Here is a 13,876-nt window from a genome sequence, read left to right as displayed (position 1 = left end):
TCTAGTCTATAGTCTAGTTTATAGTCTAGTCTATAGTCTAGTCTATAGTCTAGTCTATAGTCTAGTCTATAGTCTAGTCTATAGTCCAGTCTATAGTCTAGTCTATAGCCTAGTCTATAGTCTTGTCTATAGTCTAGTCTTTAGTCTAGTCTTTAGTCTAGTCTATAGCCTAGTCTATAGTCTTGTCTATAGTCTAGTCTATAGTCTATAATTTAATCTAAAGTGTAGCCTATAGTCTAATCTATAGTCAGAATAAACTCATTGTCGATCTGTTGGGTTATTTCTGCAAGTCGACTGATGTTCAGCTATTAATCCCTCCAAAAATAATTAAGTCAATAAATAGAAATATTTCATAAAGTCTGAAAAACTAACGTAAAACTAAATTAACCCTTTGTTGATATTAAGGTCAAAATAGGTAATTAATTGTTTAAATGCTTTAAAACACAGTTTTTTAAAGTGTATATTTTTTGTATTATTTGAATACAAGACAAAGTTTAGCCTTAAATAAGTATTAATTACATATTTGTTGTTATAGTCAAATGACAACAAATTTCTTTCTCATAATAAATATGTGAAAAAAATACTTCATTCTGATTAAAAAAACAGCCAGTAGTCAATTAATTTATTTAAGTATACAATAATTATTTTTAAAAATCAACCATTTGAAGTTAATAAAAAATCTCTTAATTTCAAAAACTTTTCAAATATTTAGCTACTGATTAACTTTATTACTTTTCTTAAAAATAAAACACTCCAGAAGAAAAAATATCCAATTTCACTAAACTCCTACGACAAATTCACACCATTAAAAACACCCTGAATGAATGCAACATGTAAAAATAAATTGTCAAAAAAAATATTTAAAAACACTCGTAGAAACACACTCCCTAAACAATCTAAATGCAAACAAACCAACTGATGATCTGTGACAATTTTACGCCTTTAAATTTTTGAAAAAAAATTTTCATACAAACTATTATAATTGGAAAAAAGTGAAATATTATAAAGATATATAAATAAATTTTAACGCATTAAAATGCAGTAAAATATTCCTCTTTTAAACTTTTAAGACAAGCATAAATCAAAAAATAAAATAAAAAATTATAACATAAAACTTCAACGCCATTAATAGCGAAAGAAAATAAAAAATTAAAACAAAATTTATTAACAAACCAGGCAAATAAAAAAAATTGTTTCCCCTCTTTTGGAAAAAAAATTATAAATATTAAATTGTTGAAAGAAAATACTCCCGAAAAAAGCTGCATTTTCCCCAAAACTAAATTAATTGGAATTTAATTTTTTTATTTTACAATTTATTACTTTATACACACAACCATTTCCACACTTCATAATTTTTTATTTCTTTTTCGATTTTTTTTTTCGTTTTTGGGAGGGGGACTATCAAACAGTCCGTGTTTACAGACCATGTGTCAATAGTTTTATAAACGATTTTGTTTCAACTCTAGAGTAGCCTATGGAATACTACTTGATTGTTTAAATGATTTTTTTTTTCATTTTCTGTAGTGATGATTGTATTGTAACGCAATTTTGTAAAAGTGATTATTAATCTGTGAATGTAAAACAAAAAAAAAAGAAAAACTTGTAAATTCCGTTTGTGTGCCGTATTTGATTAATGGTCAGTCCTACTTTACAGTGTAGATGTCACCTTTTTCATAAGATGTCATTATTTAAGCCATACCGAACACAATTGGGGCAACGGGCGTTCATTTGTAATGTTGCGTTATTTTGCTGGGCAATTTTTTTTGGCAGCTGTCAAGTATATTTATTATCAAATTTTTGTTATTTGAAACTATTTCAAAGTGAAACTATTAAATTTTTTGTTTTTGTATTTGCGGTACGATAAAACTATAACAGGGAGAATAGTGTTTAATTTAATCAGCTTTAAACCATCCATGTGACCTAAATGTTTTGTTTTTTTTTTAGCAAAATGTTACTAAAAATTTATGGATTTAAGATTCGTTGGCTCCATCTGAGACCAGGATCTTTGCTACATGATGTTTTACTTAATCCTCATTAATATCTTAACTTTTTAGACAGGAAACAGACAAAAGTAAATCAAGAAAAACAAAGCAGATTCCCGGGGATCTATCTGCAACTCAGCTAAGATCTAAAGATTTAATTACTTAAATTAAAAGATATGATACTTTAGAAGTGGGGGAACTTACGTTCCAATACTACTGCTAGACTAAGGTATTAACAACCATAGAAAGTCCTAAACTCAGCGCAGCTGTGCACAGACGACTAAGAATATACATACATATATTGAACATATATTTCATCATATATATATTGAAAAAAATACATATATATTGAATGAGGTTCTTTCATTACGATTAAAAAAATTCAATACCTTTAAACCCTAAACCCCCTACAGCAGATGCTGGCAAGTCTAGTTGACTTGGACATTAAGGACTAATCAAGACTTGTCCAAATAGGAGATTCCTTGGGCTGAGATATATGTCGGATACTTTTTGGAAAACCCTGTAACAAAAATATCATGTCTGCTATTTCTAATAGCAGGGACGTAACATAAATCTTGATCCAAATAGACAAATTATATATCAATCTATAGAAAATTTAGATACGAATTTTTTCCAAAACAAGAAAGAAAGAAAGCAAAAAGGTATATCAAAAATCCCCTATTAACTCTAATTATGTTTAACATTTAACAGTTAATAATAAAAAATCATTACATTTTCCTTTAAAAAACAATTTTTTGCGATAACAATTACGCTTGTAACATTTAATGATTTATTTATAATATTTTTTTCCGCCTCAAAAAAGAAAAACAGTCAAAAATTCCCATAATTCCGCAATAAATTTTCCTTTTAATATTAACTTTAATATAAGTTTCCTGCCAAAAAAAAGAAGTGAAAAAGAAAACTTAACATGAAATTACTTTTTCCCGGAACTAATTTCTTTTTTTTTGTATTTTATGTTTTAATAAAAAGAAGGAAATAAATAAACAAGAAAATACAAATAAATAGAACACATACTCAGGTAAATCAACAGACATGTGTGTTGGTATGAATAATTATTATTAACTTTAGATGATGCTTAAATATTTTACGACTAGAAACCACCTGGAAGAGAAAAAAAATGTTTTTGCTAAAATAGTTTTTAGTCATCGTTATGAAATGGGCACAAAAATTTTCATACAAGAGAAGAGCTACTCCTTTTTTTGGAACACCAAAAAAAAAATACAAACATTTAAAACGACTAAAGCGGTAAAAATAGAAAAAATATATATTATGTATGTACTATGTAGTCCATAAACGACCAACAAACCGACCGACCACCTGACAGTTTGAAAATTTATGTTTGCATGTTTATCTACAATTTATTTCGTACAACGATGATGATGATGATGTGTTTGGTGTTGTTACGGACGAAAAGTGTGCCCTGTGTTGAATGAATGGCTTCTGTATATTCAGAGTAAGAGTGTGTGAGTGTGTGTGTGTAAGTGAGTGTTTTCCTTTTCCGTTACACTTTATATTAAAGATATATGGCAGCACATACAAACACTCTTATGCAAAAAGTGTTGGTTGTGCTACGCTCATACAAACATACATACATACACATGTGATAAAAAGGAGTCAATAGACATAAAATACATGCAACACCAAAACACTTTATATTAATAATACATGTACACATGTGAATATATTGGATGTATTAATGTGGAAAATATTACGAGGTTGGGATGAGAATTAAAGAAACTTAAATGTGTTTAATAATAGCAATTACACTTAATATTAATGATTACGTTTGCAGCTGATTTTATCTCAATTAAAAATTACGCGAAAAAAATTCTATATAAATTTACTTACTCTCTGCTGCCGTATCAGAAATTATTCACAAAATTAACAAAAAAACTTATTTAAACAAAGCATGACAGATTAGTTTATAATCCTAGCCAACTTTCCGAACAACCTACGCATATGTATGTACAATGTATATTCATGTAAGTAGTAAATATTTAGCCATATACCATAAAAAGGATATTTAACCGAAAATAAACATGAAGAACACAAAGCGAGAAAAAAGCAACAACAATAACACAGGCAACAATAAACACATGTAAAAATTGTTAATAGAAAAATAAGTATTTTTTTCTTACATTTTCCACACTATTTTCACATTGTTTATGGCAGTTTTTCACAAAGGCTCCTTGTCTCTCATTCACACATATACACAAACAAACATATTTCAAATATATACATATTTATTTATTTGTGTGAATTTTGGTTAAACATTTTATTATAATGAAACAAGAGAGTCCTTTTTTACTTTTTAGTTTTTACTTTATGTTTTTTTTGTTCTTATTTTACATACAACAACAAACACTGACATATTTTATTGTTATTACTTTGTACTTTTTGTGTTTTGTTGTAGTTGTTTTTGTTGTTTATTTGCAATTATACTCAAACTATGATCATCATCACCATCTTCTTCCATATTGTAGAATTTTTATTTTTATGCCGCAGGTTACAGTGAGAGTTGTAGGCAAAGAATGGATCTAAAAATATGGACTATAACAATACTATAGCCTGACTTTAGACAAGACTATAGTCTGGACTATAGACAAGACTATAGTCTGAACTATAGACAAGACTATAGTCTGGACTACAGACAAGACTATAGTCTGGACTATAGGCAAGACTATAGTCGGACTATAGACAAGACTATAGTCTGGACTACAGACAAGCCTATGGTCTAGACAATAGACAATACTATAGACTAGACAATAGACAAGACTATAGTCTGGACTATAGACAAGACTTTTTCTGGACTATAGACAAGACTTTAGTCTGGACTATCGACAAGACTATAGTCGGACTATAGGCAAGACTATAGTCTGGACTATAGACAAGACTATAGTCTGGACTATAGAGAAGACTATAGTCTGGACTATAGACAAGACTATAGTCTGGACTATAGACAATACTATAGTCTGGACTATAGACAATACTATAGTCTGGACTATAGACAAGACTATAGTCGGACTATAGACAAGACTATAGTCGGACTATAGACAAGACTATAGTATGGACTATAGACAAGACTATAGTTTGGACTATAGACAAGACTATAGTCTGGACTATAGACAATACTATAGTCTGGACTATAGACAAGACTATAGTCGGACTATAGACAAGACTATAGTCTGGACTATAGACAAGACTATAGTCTGGACTATAGGCAAGACTATAGTTTGGACTATAGACAAGACTATAGTCTGGACTATAGACAATACTATAGTCTGGACTATAGACAAGACTATAGTCGGACTATAGACAAGACTATAGTCGGACTATAGACAAGACTATAGTCGGACTATAGACAAGACTATTGTCGGACTATAGACAAGACTATAGTCGGACTATAGACAAGACTACAATCTGGACTACAGACAAAACTATAGTCTGGACTACAGACAAGACTATAGTTTTACTATAGACAAAACTATAGTCAGGACTATAGACAAGACTATAGTCTGGACTATAGACAAGGCTATGGTCTGGCCTATAGACAAGACTATATAGTCTGGACTATAGACAAGACTATAGTCTATAGACTTGTTTACATTGTCAATAGCATGGACTATAGACAAGCTTAAAATCTGGAATTTATAAAATTCATAATTCTAAAATATTGGCTAGCCTAAAATATGCATTAAAGGCCAGTCTATAATCTGTACTGTATAACAGTCTAGAATCTGAACTAAAGAGTATATTCCCTCCAATAATTGAATTGTTGTTATATAGAAAAACTTTTTTATCAACTTTTTCTTTCAACTTACCCACTGTCCATTTTAATACATATTTAAGTATGCTAAAATATGTGTGTTGTAATGTTTTTTTATATTTTGTAATTCTCTAATCGTAATCATAGTTATAGTTTTTTGTATTAGTTTTAGTTGCGGCTATAAAATACTACAACGTCTTTTAAGATATTTAAGATTAATGGTTACTAAACATCCTAAGGGTCTATTCAACAAAAATTGAAAGCAAAAATACAAAAATAATAAAAAAAACTACAAGAAAAACCCACCAAAAACTAAACTATAACAAAATGGAAAAACCAAATAGAAAAGGAAGCCACCGCAAAGGAGAGAAGAGTCATGAAGAGAAAAAAAACAAAGATGTTAGATTAATTTTTTATGTTGCTATTGAATGATGTGGAACAATATGAATTAGATCACGCTAACACTCTAAGTACATCGTCATACATACACCCATCCATCCTAAACACACAGATACTCATACACAGAAACATTTTCGCATATACATACATTTAACATTTAAAATATACAACAGTTTTTCCTATTTTTTTTTTATTATTACTAATTTTTCTACAGCTTTTAATAATTTATTTAGCAGCAATTACTAGCCCAACAACAACAAAAACATAAAAATGTACGACGAACATAAACTTTTTGTTTTACAAGGGTAATTGCTAAATGTAATTCGGTTTGTTATGCTAATTAATGTTTTTTTCCTCATTCTTTATTCGTTTCGTTAGAAAATGTTTGCTTATTTTTGATGTATTTTGCCATATTTCTTAAGTTTAATGAGAGTTACTAATTGTAGTCATAAGTACTTTACTTATACATACATACTATATGAACATTTTTGTTTGTATTTCAGTTTCTTTGTCAGAAATTTTCTGCCATTAATAATTATGAAACAATAAAGATATTTAGCTAAATGTTTGCTTTTTATGTAAAACTTTAATTTTTGAGACTTTAGCAAGTAGGTGAAGCCTTTTGCGAGAAGTTTTTGCAATAAGTTTAAGAGTTTTACTGTTAATTATGTTGATAATATGTAGTATGTCTAGAAAATTACTGTCAATATATTGGTCATATGTAGTCAAAACTGTTTTGTTGCTCAGTCTATAGACTGATCTTAAGTTAGTACTATAGACTGTAGTCAAAGCTTTACAATGACTGATCCATTGTAAAGACTATAGACTAAGTTATGGTCAAGACTATAGACTAAACTATAATCAAGACTTTACACTGAACAATAGTCGAGTCTATAAACAGATCTATAGTCAAGAACATAACTACAGTCAAGACTGTAGACTTGTTTATGGTTAGTAATGTAGACTGATTAATAGTAAAATGATCTATAGTCATGATTATATTATAATCTATAGCTAAGACTTCACAGTTAACAGTTAAAACTATAAACACATACAAGTCTGTAAACAGATCTGTAGTCAAGATCACAATGTAGACTAATTTATAGTGTTGACTGCAGACTAATTTATAGTCAAGGCAATATACTGATCTATAGACAAGATCAGCATTAGATTTATTGACTGATTTATAGTCAAGACCATAGACTAATCAGATATAAAGCATTCTGTTATCAAGACTAAGGGCTCGGATTTTGTCAAGAACAACGTGTTATACATTCAGTACTGTAAACTGATTTATAGAGTATAATAGTTAAGACTGTGTAATTTGCTACTGTCAATACTATAATCTGAATATAATTACATAGATCTTTTGACTGATTAATAGTAAAGACATATTGATTACATATATAGAGCATTTTGTAGTTAAGACTATAAGTTCACCTATAGTCAAGAATAACATGTTTTACATACAAGACTATAAAGTGATCTACAGTAAAGACTGATCGAAAAACTCTGGCCTGTAATGTTATCAAGGCTATATACTGATATTTTAGACTGTTGTATAATCAAGACTATGGAGTGATCTATAGTCAAGACTGTGAACTATATATAATCAAGTCTAAATTGTCAATATACTGTTCTTTAAACAAGACTATAAATAGATCTATTATAGTAAAGCTATAAATTGATTGGATATATTGTCAAGAATAACATCTACAATCTACATTCAAGACTGTAGGTTGAAGATCTTTAGTCAATAGTTTAAAGTGATCTATAATAAAGACTGAGCGATTAACTGTGGCCTTATCTATTATCAAGACTTTATTCTGATCAAGATTTTAGACTGTTGAGCAACCAATACTATGGAGTGATAGTAAATACTATCTGTAGTTAAGACTGTAAACTTTTCTACTGTCAATACTAAAATCCGATCATAATTACAGATTGTTGTATAATTAAGTATATAGAGTTATCAAAAGTCAAAAATTATGAAATGTTCATAACTGATATCTGTGGACTGTTCAATTGCCTAAAGACTAAATATTGATCAATATTACAGATTGTTCTTTAGACTAATTTTTCTACAGCTTTTAATAATTTATTTAGCAGCAATAACTAGCCCAACAACAACAACAAAAACACAAAAATGTACGACTATAGTTTACTTCTCCATAGTCAAAGCTGTGAACTGTACAATTGCCTAAAGACTAAATACTCATCAATATTACAGATTGTTCTTTAGACTGATATATAGTCGAAACTTTATATTGATCAATAATTATAATTTTAATACTCTTTTGTCAAGACTATAGCTAATAAAGAATTTAGACCATAACCATTCTTTAATTAATTACAAAAATTGTTTTCTTAGAATTATGTATAAAAATTTCACATTATAATTAATTTCTTAATAACAATTTTGTTTATTAAAGAGATAAGGAAGAATTTTATTATCACAAAATATTAAATGACCTTGTTAATTTTAAGTCTAAAAATAAAATACAAAGAATGCAATAATTGTTCAGTAAATCACAATTCCAACAAATTTCTCGCAACATTTAAAGATTATACATACTAAGTGTCTACCATAAGATAAGATCATATTAATGAAATATTTAATGAAAAAAGCGTGAACAATTAAATTAAGAATAAAGCTTAGAAGAGATTACAGTATAATTTTATATAATTTATTCTGGCAAAACACTTTTACAAAGCCTTTCTTTATAATTGTTCAAATATTTGTTAAATAGGAATTTAACTTTAAACAAAAGTCTCATTCAAAAAGAAACTATAAATTTGTATTTAAATTCATATTTAAATGTAACATTTCTCATTTATCAGACATATATCAAGTGTTCAAACATGTACATACATATGATGTATGTATGAATGTTTGTCTGGCCGAGTATAAAATTGTTTATAATTGTATTTGCTTATTTATATTGTTATTTTTGTTTTTACAGTTGATTATAAATAATATTGACACCTGAGAGTCTGAGACAGAGTTGGTTGTTGTTGTCTTTGCTGTTGTCAATTTTCCATTCATATTTCTATAAATTGCTATGAAAATGATAGTATTCATGAAAATTTCATGCTTATTTCAACACTTGCATGTAACAACAATAAAAATTATAATATTGTTGTTGTTGTTGTTGTTTTTAATATTATTTTAATATTTTTCATTTATTAATCACCTTTTAATTCATATTATTATATATTGCATTAATTTAACGTATACGCGACCGGTAAAAGAGACAAATAAATAAACAACCAACAATACGTACACTGTATGCAGCACAGTGGAACTGTTTAAGTAAAAATGTTAACAAAATGTTCTTGATTTTAATCAAAAAATTTCTTTAATTTTAATAATTCCTATTTGAAAATGTTAATAAATTCAAAAAATTTTGTAAAAACTTTCCCTTAATCCAACAATTTGAATAGCAGTTACATTAAAGATTATTTTGACCCAATCTTAATAGACACCATGCTGATGTGTTGACCAAAAAATGGAACTCATTAAACAACAATATACATATATTAAACTTTATGGTCAATTTACACACAAGGCAGGTACAAACATATATGTATGTATACATGTGTGTGTGTAAAGAATGTTTGTAAATATAATATATTTAAGTGTTTGTATAAAATGCATTAAATATTCATTTCAACATGATCGTTGTCATAATTCATTTTTATGTCATTTCCACTCGTTTATTGTCAGTTTTGTTGGCTGTTTGGTTAGTTGCAATGTTGGTTATGGAACATTGTCATATTATACCTACCCCACCACCTCGAAAATATATATGCCTACAACTATAAAAAACAATATTAATATAAAAAGGCACTATTACCAATGTTGTAAAAGAAAACAACAAAATAAAAAGGTAAACGAACCGTCGAACAAACCATCAAGCCAGTGCATTCAATTAATATTTTACAACATTAAGTACTTTGGCCATACAACAAAACCAAAGAACAACAACAACAAAAACATTCATTTATACATTGTACAAATAATAATCACAATACTAAAATAAAAATTGTACACATTCGTTCAACTCTCAAAAGGTATGCAAAAGGGTGTTGCAAAATTGTTACAAGGGAAGTTCTTTTCAAATTGGCAAATGTCAAAATTACAACTGACTGATAACAACGACTTCAACTTTTACGTTTAATGGTTAAATATTGAAATTGAAAGTGTTTTACAAATTATTGAAATATGTAAATGTTATAAAAATTTTAAAAATTTTGCAAGACTTGTAAGCTAAAATTGCAAGGTATATAAAGACGATTTTCGACTTATTTAAAAAATTTTGAAATTACAAAAAGATTTGCAAATTCTTGATTGACTCAATCGCTTTTATTAAAAGGTTTGCTGAAGGCAGTTGCAAAATAGCTGGGCAATAATCCCTTTTCCAATTGGAAAATATCAAAACAGCTGATAACCCCAATCGAACTTTTTGGTATTTAATGGATAATGGAAAATTATTTAAATTGCAAGGTATTTTTTTTAATATTAACAAAGGCTTTTTTTAATAATATATTTTTATTATTATGAAAAAAATCAGCAGATAACACCAAGTAATTAAAATATATACATACATATAACAAATGGGAAAGTCTTGGAGCAATGTCTCACGAGATCATTATCTCTTGAAGATCAACGTAATATTATTCAAACAATACTATATTGTTTGAAAGCTTTCTCAATTTGAGTATCCATTTAAAAACTAACACAGTTCCTCATATACCTAGTAGTATCTTTTTTGTTGATTGAGAAAATCTCTTATTTATCGGCGACCTGATTTCGAACACAGCTCTCTAAAATATCAACATAACATAGTCTTCTCACTTCGCTATAGAAAACTATGTATCCAAGAAGACAACAGTTACTAGTTTAGACCCAACTATGTTCATTCCTATTTTGAAAAAGACAATCATGAATAGTTATAAACGAATCTGAGAAATTCGCGATATACTCAATAGTTAAAGAAGTTGTCATAACTGGAGATAACACCATTGAAAGTAAAGCTTTATCCCAGCAAAAAAAGAACCATGGAATTACTAAAAAAGACCTGAAGAAGTTTTGATTTTAACTCTTGCTTGTCATAAAAGGAATGTCATTTTTTTTATTCCAAATTCACTACATTTGAAGTCATTCTCAGGAAGTAATTTTTATGTTCTTTTTTTGCAAAGTAATTAAAAAGTGAAATTGTAGTATGTTTTATAGAATACAACTAATTTGACTTAAATAATATAACATAAATAAATAAATTTATTAATCAACTGCATATCATGTGCCAAATTTCATTGAATTATCTTCAAAATTGCGACCTGTAGTTTGATTACAAGTTTTACATGGACGGACGTACAGACGAACGAACATAGCTGAATCGGCTCAAAAAAATGATTCTTAGCCGATTGGTATACTTTATTATGAGTATAGGACCAATATTATTGTGCGTTACAATCACTAGCACAAACCCAATATACTTTCCCCACTAAAGTGGTGTAGGGTATAAGAATAAGTTTATTTCAAAAAATTTCAGTGAAAAAATATACCTTTAATTTTTAACAAAATTTGATTGATTCTTTCGATCACTTCTACAGAAGGTGCTACTTTTGAAGTGGTGATGAATGTTATTCTTTTGGAAGTACATCATTTTGTTTTTGCTGGTATACACTAGTCCATGACAAAGCCCACATTCATTGTTCAACCATTAGTAAAACAAATATTTAAATTACTTAATGTACTAAATACTATTTAAAATTGTCCTACGCGCCGTCAAACAGCAAAAAAAAATTAAAAGAATAAACTGTACAATAGAAAGATGTATATTACACCTAGATCTTTATCGGGCCGGTTGTTCACCCCTTTACCAGTGTCTCTGATGAGAATCGAACCAACGACCTATGGTCGAACGCACTTGAACACTAAGCACAAACCCGCCGAAAGTTTGACCACTTCAAAATTCTCTCCTTTTGCAACACCCTTTCTAATGCATACCTTTTAATATTTGTTATTATTTTTATACATTTTTTTTTTTTAATTTTTAACAACTATAATTTGCATTCATGACAAGAAAACAAAATTATAATGGACTTGTATATAAAGTTTTTTACATTTTTATTAAATGAAATTCGCACCTTTTAAAAAAAGAAAATAAAAATATCATCAATGCAATAAAAAAAACAACAATGAATTTAAGTTAATGGAAAAACATATCAACAAATTACATGGAGCCTTTATTAATAAAGTACTTAAATTGTTTAATAACAGTTAAACAGTGTGTGTGTGTGTATGTGTGTAGGTCCATAACTGGCGATTATGCACTTTTAATTATATTGAAAAAATAAGTATTTAACAATAATAGTATGCGTAATATTGATTTTAAAACATTTTTATATTGTTATTGTTTTTTTATAGTGAAATGACAGTCAGTAGTTAGTTGTAAAGAAGCCGCTATTGACTTTTGAGTGTTTTCAAATGACAGTTAAAAAAGACAAGTGTGGATTTTTTAAAGTCACAGGAAAAATAAGTGTTTGAATTTTAATTTTCTATAAGAATTTTGTAAATAACATTAAGACAATTATTTTAATTATTATTTGTTATGAGGTTATAAAAAAAATATAACAGGAAAACATAAACAAATTTGGAAATTATTTTAATACCATAAAATCTTTTCAAACGCTTTTAAATATTCCATAACCCACAGCTGTTTTTTTCAACAGCTGTTAATTATGGTTAAAATTTTTAAACATAGTTTAAACTAAGCATTTTTCATATACATTTTTCTTTATAAATTAGATTTTCTTATTTATTTAAATGCAGTTTGAAAAGTTTTATTAAATTAAAACCTTAATGAATTGCAGTTTTTGTTTTCTTTTTTCTGAAAAACTGTTTAACCGTGACATTATGTTGAACAAATTAAAAAAACACACACACACTCACTCAACATACTCTTTCCCATGTACAAACCTGAATTCTTATTAAGTCTTTTTCATTGTCATTTTAAGTATTTAGCAGATGTTTTCTCTTTTTTATTTCAATTTTAAAAAAGGGGGTTGATTTTATTTCATTTTTTTTTTTTTTGGTTTCTCTGAAAAAGGACATTTGCATAATATTGTTAAATCCTCTTGTAATCTTGTACATGTACATAAAATTAGTTAGTTTTGCCTCAGGTTATATTCTTTATTGTGGGATTAATTTTAAAGTTTGTCAAATTCAGCAACAACAACAACAACAAAAAACCCCTTATGAAAATTATACTTTATTAAAAAGTTTATTAACAAATAGAGATGATATGTTGACATAATAAGCTGGTATTTTTATTTGCATAAAATTATTGTCTTTCAATCAAATTCAATTGAATTGAATAATCTTTATTCTGAACATTCTTTTTTTTCGTGGAATTTGAAAAATCTTTTTTTTTTTTGTATTATGCAAAAATATGTATATGAAGTGTTTACTTTAGTATATACTTAAATGAGAAATGTTTGTATTTCTAGGAATAATTTGGAGAAATGAAAATGGAGGAGTTTGTTTTACAAATTTTTACATTTAATCGTTTTTTTTTACATAAACTACTTGTTAGTTGTTTAGTTTTAAAGGAGAATATAAAATCCAAAGAAATACACCCATACCTCCATAGGTCCTGTTGTGAGCTCCTTTACCAGTGCTTCAGATGAGATTGGAGCACAG

General features: G+C 27.8%; 1 protein-coding gene across 1 annotated transcript in view; it reads left to right on the top strand.

Moving 5' to 3' along the window:
- The window catches only part of LOC124419645 (rho GTPase-activating protein gacF-like), an 18,323-nt gene that overhangs the window by 2,210 nt on the left and 2,237 nt on the right, over nucleotides 1-13,876 (top strand). The gene's annotated exons all lie outside the window — the stretch shown is intronic.

The sequence above is a fragment of the Lucilia cuprina genome, chromosome 4 (genome assembly GCF_022045245.1).
Source record: "Lucilia cuprina isolate Lc7/37 chromosome 4, ASM2204524v1, whole genome shotgun sequence".
Lineage (NCBI taxonomy): Eukaryota > Metazoa > Arthropoda > Insecta > Diptera > Calliphoridae > Lucilia > Lucilia cuprina.
The sequence above is the reverse complement of the archived record's forward strand: the minus strand, read 5'-3'. Positions and strand labels throughout refer to the sequence as shown.